Genomic DNA, 18,795 nt, shown 5'->3' with positions numbered 1-18,795 from the left:
AGTTCCTGACTGGAATGTTTCAGGTCCCATTATTTAGGAACTGAATGAGAAGTAATTCAATGTACCCTCATTCAAATCTGATCATATGGTCATTATGTTTTAGGACAGAATAATATCTTATTTTCAGTCTAAAGGATGTCTTATGACACTACCTCTAATGTGTATACCCCAGATATAATATATATAATATTATATAAACCATATTTTATCCTTTCTAAAATATTATATAATATTAATATTATACAAACCATATTTTATATATAATATTACATAAACCATATTCTAGCCCTTCTAGAATATTACTTTTGGAAAAAAAAATCCATTTTACGATTTACCCTAAACAATATGCAATTCTGCTAAAGAATTAACTGCAAAAACCTGACACACAATTCCTAAGCTGCAACAAATAGTCCATACCTATTTCTTTGAAGTGATTGCTATTTGGGTTTTCATTTCAATGGGATTTAGTATGAACAGCATAAATGGGAAAATGCTTTTCTGCCACAAGAAGGCAAAGTCAATTGCCTGTGGCAGTGTCTTCATTACTTCAATGACTATTAAGCCACTGAGAAATTTATCAAAGCTAACAGAGAACAGCAAAATAAAAAGTGGATGGTCGGTAGACACTGAACAAAGTAACAGAATTTTTAAGGCTAAAATCTTCATAAGAGATAGAATACTTATACTTAAAACCTGTCAACTTGGCGAGAAATAGAATGCTATGTCTGGTATATGGTGAGGGACGGGGGGAATCAAGGTTGAGTCTTTTAGGGAAAAATCCAGTAAGAAAGAAAAGGATCAAGACAAAACGTACTGAATGAGATTTGAGTTTGAATGTACTGAAGGACATGAGGATACCATCAAAGAATCCCTGTAGCTCTTGCTTGGCCAAGGACAAAAAATATGGCTTTTCTCTTCAGTCAGAAATTGAGTAAGGTTGCCAGGCATGGGGGGCACACGCCTGTAATCCCATTCGCTCAGGAGGCTGAGGCAGGAGGATTGCGAATTCAAAGCCAGCCTCAGCAAAGATGAGGCGCTGAGCAACTCAGTGAGACCCTATCTCTAACTAAAATACAAAATAGGGCTGGGGATGTGTGTGGCTCAGTAGTTGAGTAACCTTGAGTTCAATACCCAGTAACCCCCGCCCCCCCAAAAAAAGAAATTGAGTGAGGTCTCCTGACCGGCTTTCCTCTAACATAAGCATCTCCCCTGTGATTCCAGCATATAGTATTCAGCTCAACTAAGTGACATGCCAGAAGGAACTCAACACAATACACTGTGGTAGACCAGCAGATGGAATAAATTGAATGAAGTAAAAAGTTAAAAAAAAATTTTTTTTTTAGCCTCTACAAATGACTAGCTTGAGAGAGTAGTATATTTCTTGTTTAAAAAAAAGCAAGCTTGAGGGTTTGGGGTTGTAGCTCAGTGGTAGAGTGCTTGTCTAGTATGTGTCAGGCACTGTGTTCAATCCTCAGCATCACATATAAATAAATAAAACAAAGGCCTATGACAACTAAAAAAAATAAATAAATAACAAAATTTCCTTCCTTTAGTTAAAAGTGACTGGAAAAAGAATGGCTTATTTTTCTAGAATGAATACAGACAGGGGTTAACTTCCTTTTTTTGATAGTCATCTTATGACCTGAGAGGAAACCCAACCCCTCTAATTGTGGCTTTTGAACTAATTCTAACACATCTGGCTTTTAGCAGCTGTGGGGGAAGAGAAGAAGAAAAAGATGTTGAGAGTAAGGTACTACAAAAGAAGACTCAAGTTGTTGACAATGAACAAACTGAATAAATCATTTTGCTTGGGTAGTTGATAAATTCAGTTCATAATGTAGACTGCAGCTTTTCCTATCAGTGTTTAAAAGCAAACTTATCCTTTCCTTCTTCCAAGGCACACACAGAGATAGAAATTATGTCTAGCTGTGCAGAGATTTGATTCCTCTGAGTATGCTGAAATACTGAGCTAAGTACCCTGATCCTTCTAAGCTTGAAATATTTCTTCTACCCATGGTTAATTTGTTAGCTCTTACTTTTATTTTAAGTGTGCCTGACACCCTTGACTTTCTATAGTAAGATCTGTATTACACTCATTTCTTTATCATAGTAACTGATAAAATGCTAGCTTTCTGCCTCTATTCTTGGCATTTACCAGCAAATAATGATCCACACGTGAACAATGTGAGAAGAGCCTCACCAGAAGTACGATTTGTGAAGGAAGTTAAGGACCGAGACCCAATCTCAGCACATTGGCACACACTTCTAATCCTAGCAACTAGAGAGACTTAGGCAGGAGGATCACAAGTTCAAGGCCAGCCTCAGCAACCTAACAAGCCCCTGTCTCAAAATAAAATAAAAAAGACTGGATATATAGCTCACTGGTAGAGGGCCCCTTAGTTCAATCACCAGTAATCACCTCCTTACCCCCCCCCCCCGCCCCAAGGGGGGGGAAAAAAAAAACAGAACAAAACCAAAAAGGACTGAAACTCAAATTCTAGTAAGTCATTTAACCCAATATCCAATAAGTCACACTAGCATTTCAGGCTCCTGTTTATATTGATTATTTTCAATTATAAGCCAAATTAACACATCACATATAAGAAGCAAAACTACTTTAGGAAGGAATATGGAACTTTTGAATTAGAAGTTGGTGATCAGAAATGACGATTTTACCGTGCAAAAATGACAACTTCTTTCTTTGTCACTGACTTCCCTCCTGTGAAACTTCTGAGAAGATATAGCCTGCGAACAATGACACATGTTGCTAAAGAAGGACTTTGAGAGTATTTAATTCAATCAAAATGTGTTCCATGTACCAAGCAGTATGACCTTACAAACAATTCCACCACAAATGACAAGTTATTCATTAAAAATGAAATACATAAATCTTTAAGGGCAAGATTTTATGTTCAGCGAATCCTTAAAAATTAAATTCCTCGAAATCCTGAGTTTGATCCCCTACACCAAAAAAAAAAAAGAAGAAAAATTAAATTCCTTTAAAATTATGTGAGTTATTACGTTGATAACCTTGATAGGTTACTTTTCATGCTGGCAGAATAAACACAAAATGCTGCCTACAAATGCTGATCCTTCTAAGTCTGAAGAGTCCCAGAAGATGAGAAGATGCTCATTATAGAGGATATCTTTTATGAGATGAAATTTGACCAGTCTTTTTTTTCTTTATTTGTTCTAACTAGTTACATATGACAGTAGAATGTATTTTGACACACCATACATAAATGGAGTACAACTTTTGATTCTTCTGGTTGTACCTGATAATAGAGTTACAATGGTTGTGTAATCACATATGCACATAGGGTAATTACATCCGACTGAAATTTGACTGGTCTTTATGATGGAAAGACTTTCTCTGTCATAAATATAAAAATATTAAGTATATACCAACCTAATTTTCATACCTTTCACTTCCTTGAGGATTCTGACCAAACTAGAACTGAAAATTTTAAAAATGTTTTAAAAATTTTAAACCAAAAATATTTTAAATAATAAAAAATAAAGCTTAGTCAATTTTATGAATGAAAATTTCCAAGAATAGGTCAATGTCTGTAGTGATTAAGTAAATTCACTGGCAGCATAAGGTGAAACATCTTGGAAGTCCTCACATTGTGGGTATGGATCCAAACTCATTAACAGCAAAACCAAAGACAGAAGAATAACAAAGATAGAAAGTAGATCTGTTTTTACATTATTGTTAGAACTAAAAGATCAATCATTATAAGATTACTTTTGAGTTTCTATCCAAAACACACTATTTAAAAAAAAGGATGAAAAAAAATCAGATACCCATCATAGGCTTCTAATTACAATTAAAGCAGTTATCAAAAACCCAATAAAGAGGGATTTAAGAATAAGCTTGTTTGAGTACAATTATTCTCTTTTAATTTTGTTATGTAACAGCTTTAAGCTATTAATGTCTACTAAATGCTAGGCTTCTGACCTTCCTACTTAGAATGGCAACAGAACTGGAGGCCCAAAAGGGGTTGTCACATTTCCTTTTAAAGAAAAGGAGGACAAACTACTAGATTTGGGGGAGATTTCTATGCAGTTCTGCCTCAAGGAGAGAAAAGACCTGCTAAGTTTCTCAAGGGCCCTTCCATTGGGCAGTTGAATGACAACCCATGGAATGGGTTCCAATATAAAACCACTCTAATATGTAACCATCATGACACACTGGGAAAGGAATCAACTACAAGTTTTTAAAAGTACCAAAGGATATTGTGGTTAGAAAACAAAAATTAAGAACGTGGAAAAAAAAAAGCTGTGGGCAAGTATGGCTGGAATAGTGCTAGTGATCTCACTAGATAAACTGAGGACAGTTTTTGCCAGTCCTGGGAATTGAACCCAGGGCGTTGCACACACTAAGCAAGCACTCTACCATTGAGCCACATCCCCAGCTCTTTTTAAAAATTTTATTTTGAGACACGGTCTTGCTAAGTTGCCAAAGCTGGCCTCGAACTTGTGATCCTCTTGCCTGATGTCTTGAGTAGCTAGGATTATAAGAATAGTTTTTAAAAAATAATATGTACTTTAATATTTTTATTAGTGCTTTAATATTTTTATTAGTGGGGTTCATTCTGACATATTCATACATGCATATAATAGAGCATGGTTCTGTTCTTTATGAAGAGTATTGTACATATGAAATAAAGATGATGCTGAATAACTATACCTATAGGATACACTTGATATGCACACAACTTTAGTAATATTCTACTATATTGGCCATTGATTAGAATTTTATGAAAGTAGTGTGCCCAATTTAAAACTAGAACCTTAAGGAACACATGTAAAATTTCACTGACTCAAAGAACAGAAGATGTGAATCACCAAATATTTTTAAAAGGATTTGGTGCTGCTGGTATAGAAAGAAAACAAGAGATGTGATAACACCTGCTCTTAAAACTGAACCCAATCTTCATCCTATCTCTTCCTCTTTAGATGCAAGTGACTTGATACCTCTGCTATCCTTTCCTGTAAAACAAGTCTTTTTAATTTGAATCCATCCCATTTATTGATTCTTGACTTTAATTCTTGCACCATAGGGGTCTTATTAAGGAAGCTGGCGCCTAAACCCACATGATAGAGATTTGGGCCTATTTTTTCTTCTAATAGGCACACTGTGTCTGGTTTAATTCCTAGGTCCTTTGAGTTGAGTTTTGTGCATGGTGAGAGATAGGGGTTTAATTTCATTTTGCTGTATACAGATTTCCAATTTTCCCAGGACCATTTGTTGAAGAGGCTATCTTTTCTCCAATGTATGTTTTTGGCGCCTTTGTCTAATATAAGATAGCTGTAATTATGTGGGTTAGATTCTGTGTCCTCTATTCTGTACCATTGGTCTACCAGTCTATTTTGGTGCTAATACCATGCTGTTTTTGTTCCTATTGCTCTGTAGTACAGTTTAAGGTCTGTTATAGTGACGCCACCTGCTTCACTCTTCTTGCTAACACTTCTTCTCAGCAAAAGAAACAATAAGTGAAGTGAACAGAGAGCCTATAGATCGGGAGCAAATTTTTACCACTTGCACATCAGATACAGCACTAATCTTTATGGTATATAAAGAACTCAAAAAGCTAAGCACCAAAAAAACCAAATAACCCAATCAACAAATGGGCCAAGAACCTGAATAGACACCTCTCAAAAGGATATACGATCAATCAACATCCATATGAAAAAATGTTCAACATCTCTAGCAATTAGAGAAATGCAAATCAAAACTACTCTAAGATATCATCTCACTCCAGTCAGAATGGCAGCTATAAGAATACAAACAATAAATGTTGACGAGGATGTGGGGGAAAAGGTCCACTCATACACTGCTGGTGGGACTATGGAACTAACCTAGAAGTCCTTCAGTCGATGAACGGATAAAGAAAATGTGTATACATACACACAATAGAATATCACTCAGCAATAAAAGAGAATAAAATCATGGCATTTGCAGACAATGGATGGAGCTGAAGAATATAATGCTAAATGAAGTTAGCCAATCCCCCAAAACCAAATGCCGAATGTTTTCTCTGATATAAGGAGGCTGATTCATAGTGGGGTTGGGAGGGGGAGCACGAGAGAATTAGACGAACTCTAGGTAGGGCAAAGATGTGGGAGGGGAAGAGAAGGGGCATGGGGTTAGAAATGATGATGGAATGAGATGGATACCATTACCCTAAGTACATGCATAAGGACACGAATGGTGTGAATATACTTCGTACACAACCAGAGATAAATTGTGCTCTATATGTGTCATATGTAATGCATTCTGCTGTCATATATAACCAATTAGAATAAAAAAATTAAAAAACATAAAACAAAAAGAAAAAGAACCCAAAGTCTGCTGGCTTCTAAGATGACAAGCTAAAAATTGTGATGATAAAATCTTTAGTTTTTACTAAGTGCTAGGTCCATAAGAATGTGATCCAACTTTAGTCTTTTATTCACAGAAAAGGAGATGTTTGTTCAGCTGACCTATTAACTGAATTTAAGAAACTTTGTGTTACTTTGGAATTACCTAATTCAAGTTAAGAACATGAGTGTGTGTGTGTGTGTGTGTGTGTGTGTGTGTGTGTGTGTGTGTATTGATTACCAGCTGCAGAAAAGAATCTGTTCTCTGCCTAATTATTCAGGTTTTGGCAAATATGAATTTTTAAAAACTGACTCAGGAGAAACTCATTACTAAAAGTCTCCCTCCAGTTCCTCTACAGGCCCAGTATTCTCTGTCCTGGAAGCCTTTCTTTGTATTGACTGTTTCTTCTGTCTAGAATGCTGTCCCTCACATATGTGCCCAGGTTTCCAAGCTTTTCCTCAGGTCACACCCATTGATTTGATGTTACCCTAACCATCCTATTTACAATGTAAAATGGATTGCACATATTATCCTCCCCCCATGTTAACTCATTTTTCATAGTATATGCCACTCCCACTATACCATATACCACCCCCACCATACCATAAGAAACCAGGGATGCTTAACCACTGAGCCACAAAAAAAGCCCTGCCTTTTTTTATTTTGAGACAGTATTTCTCTACATTGTTCACAGCCTTGCTAAGTTGCTGAGGCTGATTGAACTTGTGATCCTCCTGCTTCAGCCTCCCAGAGATGACAGGCTTACAGTCATGTACCACCACGCCCAGCTTCCAACTTTATTATTAGTATTACATAATTTGACATACATATACATAATTAGTATATTATAATTTGACATTGCCTTCTCTGACTAGAATGTAAGCTCCTTAAAGATATGAATCTCTTCTTTGAAAGAAACTTCTTATGAAACAGAGAAAGGATTTTCCATTAAAAGAAACACTCTGCTAACCAGGGACGGCAGTGTGCACCTGCAGGACCAGCTACTTGGGAGTTTGAGGCAGGAAGATCACTTAAACCTGTGAGTTTAAGACTAGTCTGGGCAAAATAGCAAGACCCTATCTCAAAAAAAAAAAAAAAAAAAAAAAAAAAAGAAAGAAAGAAAAGAAAAGAAAGACCCTGTTACTGTCTGATACTGTTTTTAATAAGGACCATGACCATAAAATGCAATTTTAGATTTTCAATGGCACAAATGGGAAAATTGTATACACAGTAAATCAACACTTAGACTATCATTATGGTAATGTTTATATGAGTGAAGGAAATCTGACTCAGGAGACAAAAGGACTTCAGACTTTCAATTTCAAAACCATCACTTGCACTAATATTTTATATAAAAACTGCTTTATTTCTATAATTCAAGTTTCAGATATCTAAGATGTAAACTTATTTTTAAGGGTGGATGGGGGTGGGGACTATCGGGAATTGAGCCTGGGGCCTTGCACATGCTAGGCAAAGTGCCCTACTATTGAGCACTATTTCCAGCCCTTTTTATTTTGAGACAGGGTTTTGATAAATTGCCCAATTTGGCCTTAAACTTGTGATCCTCCTGCCAAATTGCTGGGATTACAGGTGCATGCCACTGTACCTGGTTTAAGAGTGGTTTCTTAAGGGGAAAACTCCTAGCAAATGACTCAATAGGAGATTAAAAAATTTAGTTTTTATTTTACAAATCTATCTGAAGTACTTTACAGTCAGAGAAAAAGAAAAGTTCAGGGAGCAGCAAAGGGATTTCAAAATACAAACTGGATTAAGTCATGGTTTAAACTCATTCCATGGCTTCTCACTGTGCTTAATAATGTGGAACTACTCATCATATTTACAAGACCTGGCATGATCCAGCACAAGAGGTCTCATTTCAGTTTAACTATTCCTGGTTTTCCATTCCCTTCACTCAAGTGCCTCATCTGTACTTCAGCTCTTTAGCTGCATCTCTTCATACCTGCAGTCACTGGAATTTCCCACAAGAATAAAAGCTCTTTTAAACTAGGCAAGGTGATATACATCTGTAATCTCAGCAATGTGGGAGGCTGAGCCAGTTACTATCATCAAGTTCGAGGACAGCCTCAGCAACTTAGTGAGACCCTGTCTCAAAATAAAAAGGGCTGGGTATGTATGTAGCTCAATGGTGGAATGACCCTGGGTTCAATCCCAAGTACCAAAAAAAAAAAAAAAAAAAAACCCAAAAACTATTTTATTACAAGTACACTATCTGTCTTACTGATAATCCTATCCCCAGCCCCATCCCAGTTTCAAATAAACAGTCAGTGTTTACAATGTAGAAAATGTTAATATTTGCTGATCTAATGAATGTACATCTACCATGTGTTAAAACTTAAGAGATCAACTGAGGGCTGGGGATGTAGCCCAGTGGTAGAGTGTCTGCCTGACATAGAAGAGGTCCTAGGTTAGAGCCCCAGCAAAGAAAAAAAAAAAGTTAGTTGAGATCGATCAATCGATACGCCTAATTTTTTGAGCTGTTATAAATCAGGATGAGTGGGTAAAATGATATGATTTCCTTTCCTGCTAAACAAATACCTTCTCAGGCTGACATCTATCACCCGTCCACCACTCACCTTCTTAAGACTAATGTTGATCCCTGCACATAAAAATGCTAACCTGTTGTGGAGAAATTTTTAATTTTTCTTTTCTTTTTTGGGGGTAATACTGGTGTGATTGAACCTAGGCCCTCGAGCATACTACGCAAGTGCTCTACCATTTGGCTATACCACCAGTTCTAGAGGAATCTCTATCTTTCAGTTTCTGCTTCCCAACTACATGAAAAGAAATTAAGGTCATAGAACACTTTTGCTGAAAGTCTACTGATGTGTTTTATGAAACGAAGCTACTTGCACTTAATTCTGTCCACTTCCAGTGTGTAGTTTTCTTATGGTCTGACCATTTTATATTCTGTAGTTTGTAGCGTTTAAAATGAAAGGAATCACATTAGATACAAGTTTTTGAATTTTCATGTTCAAATACCTACTAAATGTCAGGTATTGTGTTAAGAATATTACTATTACTGCCTCTAGCTCACCTCCCCTAAACACTACCCAGAATTTACGAAAAGCAAGGCAGTGTTTTCTGTACTGCACATTCACCCTCCTGTAAGACACTCTATTATCATCCCATATCACGAACACTGTAGATAATGCAACTGAGGGGCAGATGTCTGAAGCAAGGTTGTTCAGCTATTGTACAGTAGACATGGGACCTGGACTCCAGAGTCCATGTTGTTAAGACCCAAGGAAATGCTGCCTAGCCATAGATGAGTAAAACATGGGCCATACCTTTAAAAATAACTGTAAACAAGTATTTAGGACATGTTTGAACCAAGTTTAATAGGACCAAAGACACTAAACTAACATTTGTGCTGTAGGCAGATCAAGGAAAGCTTTAGGGAAATGAATAATCTTAAGGCAAAATTTGGGGAAATTGTTGGTATTTATCTTCCTTTGCCTCCTGGGAGCACTGGACACTTAAGTCCATTCTTATGTTTTCCTGGCTTTTCTTCTACTCTCTAGTAAAAGATTTTTCTCTGCCCATTTGCTAAAAGTTGAAAGTCCTCACGGCTCTCCCTATTATTTACTTCACCCATTCACTCCCTTCCTTAAACCATTACTCTTATGGTGTAAAAGAGACTCTCAGCTCAGATCTCTATTGTGTTTCAGGTCCACAAGTTATCTACTTTAAAGTTTCAGTTAGCTCTTTAATACTTAGGGTTCCTTGAGGTTGAAATACAGTTCAATACTGCTCCTTATCATGTGCTATAAATTTCTGAATGGTAGAAATAATCCTTGGGTGAGAAGATTATGGGCAATTACTTCCTACTTTCTGTTTCAAGAACTAACATAAGTATTTCCTGATTTTGAAAAAAAAATTGTCCTGTACTTCAGGAATGTACCATTAAGCATATTCTGTAGATCCAGTTCCAATAATCTTTTCAGAGATGAATAAAAGGCAACCTAGGAAAGTCTAAATCTGTAACCTTAACCTAGCATGATACTCGACAGGTTATTTTTTTCCCTAACAAAAATTAATTGAAAATTCAATATTTTCTTTGCTATGTCAATGAGCTGAGAGTTGAAAACACTAGTTAGATCTGAAACAAAAATCTCAAAGCTCCAAAGAGAAAGGTGTTATCTGTCACAAAGTGCACCAGCTTCTAAATAGTTCTAAAAGCACTGCTTTGTTGAGTGGGAAACATCACTCAAAATGGTCAGTTACAATAATTGAGGAAAAAAATTCATGAGAGAAAGGCAGGTTAGGGGAACCTAAAGCAAACAGCTCAGGCTTCTTTCAGAAAGAGGTCAGTGGAACATCATTGATTATTGCAGTTCTAGTCACAATAGCTAAGCTATGGAACCAACCTAGGTACCCTTCAGCAGATGAATGGATAAAGAAACTGTGGTACATATATACAATGGAATATTACTTAGCCATAAAGAAGAATGAAATAATGGCACTTGTCAGTAAATGGATGGAACTGAAGTCTATCATGCTAAATGAAATAAGCCAATCCCCAAAATCCAAAGGCTGAATAGTCTCTGTGATATGTGGATGCTTACACACAATAAAGGAAGGGGGAGAGAGGAATATAAGTTCATTGGATTGGTCAAAGGGGAATTAGGGGAAGGGAGGGGAGATGGGAATATGAGGACAGCAGAAAAAACTGGACATAACTTTTCTATGTGCATATATGAATACACGACCAGTGTAACTCCATATCACATACAACTGCAAGAATGGAAAGATATACTCCATGTATGTATAATATGTCAAAATACATCCTACTGTCATGAATATCTAAAAAGAACAAAAGGTCAGTGGAAGACAAGGGAGGACTTCCAGGGAGCACACAGAGTGCGATGGATACTTCATCCTGGAAAAAGTATTTTGCCAGGTGCAATGGTGCATGCCTGTAATTCCAGCACCTTGGGAGGCTGAGGCAGAAGGATCATGAGTTCAAAGCCAACCTCAGCAATGGTGTGGGGCTAAGCAACTCAGTGAGACCCTGTCTCTAAATAAATAAAATACAAAATTGGGCTCGGGATATGGTTCAGTGGTCAAGTGCCCCTGAGTTCAATCCCTGGTACTGCCCCCCAGCCCCTAAAAAGAAAGCATCTTTCCTCCCTGGTTGAAATAGAACAAAGGCCATTTAAGTACTGTAGGAAATAAGTCCAGTTAAGTAGATAGCAAAATGAAAGGGCTGGGATGTGGTTCAGTAGCAGAGGGATTGCTTAGCATATAAGAGGCCCAGGGTTCAATCCTCAGCCCTGTAAATAAATGAATAAATAAAAGGCAGAGCAAAATGAAAACCAACCCATTTCCCACATGGAGATAACCACTGCCAACATTATGGCTTATTAGGAGAGAAGTGCATTTAAAAGGAATTCTTGGAAGAAGTCCGAGCATCCTAGGTTCAGGTTCTTATTGATCAAAAGAATACTTCACTACAGTGTGCACCTGCTTTACACCATAAATCTTCTGACATACTAAATTCCCTTTCTTAGTGTCCGTCTTTTGTTTCCCAATTCTTCTTCCTCCATTTACTTTAGCGTTTTAGTAAAAGTAACTTAAAAATTCTCAAGCAGCTTGTGGATTCAACACAAGTTCAGTAGTGCTTGGTGCTGGGTGTGCTGCTAGGTGCGTAGAGCATTTGCCTAGGATGTACAAGGCCCAGGCAGCATGCGCGTGCACACACACGCACGCACAGGAGTACCTGTTTCCCCACAACAAAGCAAGCATCAGCACACTTCTGGTAGTTGGGGAATGTGAGGTACTGGAATGAGTGGGAATCTGGGACAAAGACAGTGGAGGACTACTGGTCTCTGGCCCCACCCCATGGACAGAACTGCCATGGAATCTGTAGCACTGCAATGAATCACAAATTCTGGCAACAGATCTCAAAGGGCTCCTTAGGGCAGAGTTAAAAAGGCAAGGTAAACTCTTAAGGCACTTGAAGATAAATAAGCAAAAGTTGAAAGATCAGCTTCTGAAAAGAACACAGGAAACATTTCTTCTGTTTGATTTATAGGTAGTATTGTGCTGCTGTCTTTCATGACACTTAGAATAAAAACTTGGTGATTTTTTTGTTTGTTTGTTTGGAACCAGAGATTGAACCCAAGGGTGCTTAAGCACTGAGCCACATCACCAGCCCTTTTTGTATTTTATTTAGAGACAGGGTCTCGCTAAGTTGCTGAGGCTAGTTTTGAAGTCACCATCCTCCTTCCTCAGCCTCCTAAGCTGCTGGGATTATAGGCACTTGCCACTACACCAGCCCAGCCTGGCTGGTAAGAATTTCTCTCTTACTGTTTTCAAGTATCCCCATCAAAATGACAACAGATTTTTTTTTTAATATAAAACCAGGAACGAGGGAAAAGAAGATAAGACTTCAGCAGACGAACAGAAAGTTTTAAATGTCAACCTGAAATCCTGGATCGGCAGAGTTTCTATTTATGGCAGAATTCTCTTTACCCCCACTAAACCATAAAACTATCCCATGTACTTTTCCTAACTTCAAATCCAGAGGCTTAGAGAAAAATGAACCAAAATCTGAAAAGGCTCCCGAGTCAAATACATCAGTAGGAACAAAGAACTAAAAATATATAGATTATGCCAAAAGGCACATACTAAATGTGGTTCAAGCCCTGTTCCTTGTCCTTGCAACCAAAACACTGTCAGCTGAACAAATACCAGCAAACACATACATCTGTACAAACACATGCACAAAATCCATACGTGTCAATCACCCTACAGTAATGCTCACCATCCAACAAGACACAAAATGGTATTTCACTCTTAACAAAAAAACAAACAAAAAGAACAGTTAGGATCATTAAACCTCTGAAGAAATCATTCATGGAAGAGTTCATTCATAATCATTATAAACATCTACTAAGTGCCAGGTACTGTTCTAGATTTGAAGTTATAGCAGTGAATGAAACAAAACAAATAAAATCCCTGTCCTTGTGGATTTTATATTGTAGGGGAGGGGAGACAAATAAGATGCCTAGTGTGCTAAATGGTGACAAATACTCTTGAGAAAAACAAAGCAGGAAACAGAAATGGGGGCCTGTATTTTTTTTTAATATTCAAATTTCCCAAAACTGGATTTATTTTTTTCAAAGACAATTGTTAAAATAACATCAAATTTTGAATAAGATTTGTAGAGTGAATATTCATAATATAGTTTCCCTATTTTGATCATTGCACCATATTTATAGAAGATAATTTCTCATTTTTAGAAAATGTGAATATTTAGGAATAAAAAGACATTGTGTGCATCTTGCAAATGGCTCACAGATAAAAACTGTTATGTACCTATACTTATCTAGAAATGGAAAAGAAGAGATAAAACCAGTTAACAAAATAGTAACATTTGGGGAATGTTTCTTCAGAATTCTTGTTTATTTATTTATTTATTTATTTATTTTTATTATTAGTTGTTCAAAACATTACAAAGCTCTTGACATATCATATTTCATACATTTGATTCAAGTGGGTTATGAACTCCCATTTTTACCCCGTATACATATTGCAGATTCACATCGGTTACACATCCACTTTTTTACACACTGCCATACTAGTGTCTGTTGTATTCTGCTGCCTTTCCTATCTTCTACTATTCCCCCTCCCCTCTTCTCTCTCTACCCCATCTACTGTAATTCATTTCTCTCTCTCGTTTTTTTTCCCCTTTCCCCTCACTTCCTCTTATATGTAATTTTGTATAACAATGAGGGTCTCCTTCCTTTACCATGAAATTTCCCTTCTCTCTCTCTTTCCATCCCCGCTCTCGTCATTTTTAAGAAGAAGTCACTTGAAGGAGCTTAGAGAGCTCTGGATATCTGAGGGAAGTTCTGGGCAAAGAAGTATAGGTGGAAAGCCTCCCAATCACCTGGAGGAAATGGAGTCAATGCAGAGAGCAGAGGAAATCTAAAAACCCACAATGTAAGCCTATTGTATTTGTGTAACAAGAACGAATGTTATTTTTTTCTTTTTTAAATTTATATATGACAGCGGAATGCATTGCAATTCTTATTACACATATAGAGCACAATTTTTTATATCTCTGGTTGTATACAAAGTATATTCACACCAATTAGTGTCTTCATACATGTACTTTGGATAATAATGATCATCACATTCCACCATCATCTCTAACTTGATGCCCCCTCCCTTCCCCTCCAACCCCTTTGCCCTATCTAGAGTTTGTCTATTCCTCCCATGCTCCCCCTCTCTATCCCACTATGAATCAGCCTCCTTATATAAAAAAAATTGGTATTTGGTTTTTATGAATGAATATTATTTTTTAAAAAAGCAAAAAGAAAAGGAAAGAAAGAAAAGATGGGAGAAAAGTTAGAGAAATGATCCAAGGAAATGTTCCAGAACTGAAAGACACAATGAATGAATGAATGAATGAATGAATGGGCCCACCAATAATACAGCACAAGAAATGAGGAAAGACCTGTACCATGGCACACCACCCTGAAACTCAGAACATCAGGGTCAGAAAAAGAAAACAGAACAAGGTCACATAAAAAGAGTTTAAATCACCAGGCCTCTAAAGCAATTACAAACATCACTAAATAGTATTGCAATGCCTTCAATGCTGTGAGGTAAATTATTTCAAACCTCTAACCTGCTGAACCATCAAACATTGTGTGGGACAAAATAAAGTTATTCAAATACCTGTCAGGAAATGACGGGAATACATGCTTCAAGAAAACAAGGAGGAAGCTCAGAGAGAGGAAGACCTGGTTCCCTCACGAGAAGGAGGTGAGAGAAGGGTAGGGCAGTTCTAGGACACTTGGGCAGCAGTGCCTAAGAGGAACAGTAAATCTTGGAGGAGGAAAAGGCAGGGCTCCAATAAGCAAACAAGGAGGTACAAGTGTAGACAATGTTAGTGATAAGAATGTGACAAATACGTTAGCACACTTGGAAAAAAATTAACAGTAGGTATATGAAAAACACATGCGCAGGCCAACCTAAACTGGAGGAACACAGCTGTATCAGGTCATCTGACTCTACAGTGAACAATATGTGGCAACAATATAAATACACAAACGTTGCCTGTGATAACCAAAGATGACAAATATAACTCTGTTAAGGAGAAGAGGGTGGGGAAAGGTAGGGAAGTGGTCAGATGGGTGAACTATAGGTCCACTGTAGGAACTCAACGGGCCCAATTTGAGGGGGAAAATAACCAATAGTTTATCAAATGATTTAGAAACATGAAGATCATGCCAGAGGAAAGAGCAAAAACCCTTACTGGCTGCCTCTAAAGAACAGAAATATAAGATAAGGAGAGAGGGAGAAGAGTCCCCCCTGCCCCATTATGAGTCTTTCAGTACTATAGGACTTTTAAAATCTTATAGATGAATTACTTTGAGAGGGAGGAAATTGATTCCTGGGTTCCAATTTGGCATTTATTGAATCAAAATCTCGACAGCAGTGTTCTGGTGATCTGTAAATTTACAAGCATCCTCAGTGAGTCTTTCTTTTGGACTAAGAATTGGGTTCAGGGGCACTTTACCACTAAGCTACTTCATAGCCCTTTTTATTTATTTATTTGGTGGTGGTGGTGCCAGGGATTGAACTTGGGCACTCAACAACTGAGCTACATCCCTAGCCCTATTTTGTATTATTATTATTATTTTTATTAGAGACAGGTCTCACTGAGTTGCTTAGCATCTCACTAAATTGCTGAGGCTGACTTTGAACTCATGATCCTCCTGCCTCTGCTTCTAGAGCTGTTGGGATTACAGGTGTGCACCACTGTGCCTGGCCCTTTTCGAGACAGTCTCGCTAAGTTGCTGAGACTGGTCTCAAACTTGCAATTCTCCTGCCTCAGCTTCCTGAGTTGGTGGGATTACAGGTGTGCACCACCACGTCTGACCCTTGTGATTTTTATCATCAGTCAAGTTGGAAGATGCATGGGGTCAGTAAACTCTGCATGGATTTGGTTTTCTAAAATCAGTTCACAGTTCAACTCACCTAACAACAGCTGGTGGAATTTATTATCATCATATTAACAATATCAGTAAGAGAAACAGTATGCGCCCATAATTAACAATGAAAATGCAGAGATCCACATCTTTAACTTACTCTTGTTCAAATTTCAAATGATGAAGAAAATAGGTTTATCCTACCTTAAGTAAACATCTGTCACAAATATTTCTCTAATTTCTCTAGGTTTTGATATCTTCGGGCTTTTATCCAACCACATGGTTTCATAGTTCCTCAATTTTCCACTGTTCTTGTTCTGGAAACCATGTTCACCCTTCAAGTGTGTATTCATTTTCCCATATTACTATCTTGATCATCCTTAAAATACACTGTTTGCTACCAGGGACTAACTCAGGGGCACTCAACCACTGAGCCACATCCCCAGCCCTATTTGTATTTTATTTAGAGACAGGGTCTCACTTTCAGTGCCTTGCTTTTCGCTGAGGCTAGCTTTGAACCTGTGATCCTCCTGATTCAGCCTCCGGAACCACTGGAATTACAGGCGTACACCAACACACCTGGCTAAATACACAAATCTTTATACAGTTTTGAAAATGTGCTAATATAATGCCCGGTATTCATGATATGCTACTAATAATGTTAAGCATCTACTATATGCTAGGCACCACATATATTTATTTGTTGCTTATCACAACAATCTTATCAGGTAAATATTATTAATTTCATTTTACATACAAAGAAACTAAGGCTATAAAGCATAAGTGCTTGTAAATGACAAGGCCCCCAATGCAAAGCCCAGTCTTTTACCAAAGTTCATGACCTTTCTAAATACTGAGCTCTTTACTTCCAATAAGCACTAGAATTTCATCATCTAGTTGTTCAATCCACCACCTTTTCTGTGTGAGAAATTTAAGGTCCAAAACTTTGAAGTGAATCACCTAAGTGCCAGAGATAAACTAAGTACCCTATCTCTTGGCTCAGCACATTTATGATCTATCTGGCAAATACTTATGCACCTGGTGCACTATGTGCTGGGAATAGCCAATATTCATTGATAATGTGCTAAAATCTACAAGAGTGCTTTAATATGCATTAATTCACTTAATCCTCTAGTAGTCCTAAAGCAGATCACTCACATTTTACAATTTAAAAATACTAAAGTGGGATTGTGGGGAGGGGCGTACAGCTCAGCTTAGAACGCATGATTAGTTTGTGGAAAGCCCTGGATTCCATCTCCCATACCCTCCCCTCAAATTAAAATGCTAATGTGAGAGAGGATAAGTAACCTTCATAAGGTCACAAAGTTAGCAAGTGGCTGAAGTGAAAGCTCTTAGCCACTAGGGTTCTATCACTTGCAAGGTTTAGAAACAATGTCTCTTCTATATGTCCACTGGGTATTATTATTTTTTTTAATAATTATTCATTTATTTTTGTAAAAACATTTAATATTTAGTTATTAAGATGGTACTGGGTATTTTTATTCTAACCAAAAGTATATGCATCATATATGGATCTTTCTTGAATGTCAATTCAAACTCTTCAACAATTAAGTGCAGGGGCGGTGGGCGGGGAGGGATATCCACGCATTGACTGGTTACTTGATGATATTAAGGAATATATTTATTATTAAGGAATGATAATGGTATCATGGTTATTTTGAAAACAAATCCTTATCTGGAATTTGAGTCAAAACTATCTGGGAGGTGAAGGAGGGCATGGAATGCAGCTGAAGACACTGTTTTGGTTAAATGTAGAAGATGGCTGATGAGTAAATGGAGGTTTGTTAAGAGTATCTTCTCTACTTCTGTAAACGTTTGAAAATTTCCACAAATAATAATTCAAAAAAGGACACAAAAAAAAGACTAGAGAAAAACTATGATATTTACACATATGGAAAAGAGAAGCTAAGAATGATTTCTTCCCACTCTTTTTAATGGTATTTTTAAATTTTTTTTTAATATTTATTTTTTTAGTTATAGTTGGACACAATACCTCCATTCCATTCACTTACCTTTATATGGTGTTGAGGATTGAACCCAAGGCCCTGCACATGCTAGGCAAGCGCTCTACTGCTAAGCCACAATCCCAGCCCCTTGTTTTTTAACTATTACTTTTATTTATTTTTTTAAGTTGTAGGTGGACACAATACCTTTATCTTATTTATTTTGTTTTTACATGGTGCTGAGGATCGAACCCAGTGCCTCAAGCATGCTAGGCGAGCGCTCTACCACTGAGGCACAACCCCAGACTTAACTATTACTTTTATAAAAGAAAGCATGAAATAAAGCATTCAAAGAAATTCACATATTCCCTTGCATGGTGGTCTTTGACTCTGGATATTATTTATCTTTAAATAGGCAGACCAAGACTGCCTATACTCTTAACAGTGTCACCATATTATGGCAAAAGTATTTCCCATCTCTTCATCAGTTAGCTATCAT

General features: G+C 37.2%; 1 protein-coding gene across 4 annotated transcripts in view; it reads right to left on the bottom strand.

Annotated features, from left to right (window-relative positions):
- Nucleotides 1-18,795, bottom strand: part of Fam118b (family with sequence similarity 118 member B) — a 57,618-nt gene that overhangs the window by 34,472 nt on the left and 4,351 nt on the right. Inside the window, exon 2 of one of the 4 annotated variants that reach the window (XM_005330757.4) lies at nt 2,677-2,745. The exons of the other annotated variants lie outside the window; for them this stretch is intronic. The gene's annotated coding sequence lies outside the window, so the exon portion shown is untranslated. The remainder of the gene's footprint in view (nt 1-2,676; nt 2,746-18,795) is intronic. 4 annotated transcript variants of the gene reach the window in all.

Source organism: Ictidomys tridecemlineatus, chromosome 4 (genome assembly GCF_052094955.1).
Source record: "Ictidomys tridecemlineatus isolate mIctTri1 chromosome 4, mIctTri1.hap1, whole genome shotgun sequence".
Lineage (NCBI taxonomy): Eukaryota > Metazoa > Chordata > Mammalia > Rodentia > Sciuridae > Ictidomys > Ictidomys tridecemlineatus.
Note: the sequence above shows the minus strand (reverse complement) of the source record. Positions and strands in the feature narration are given on the sequence as shown.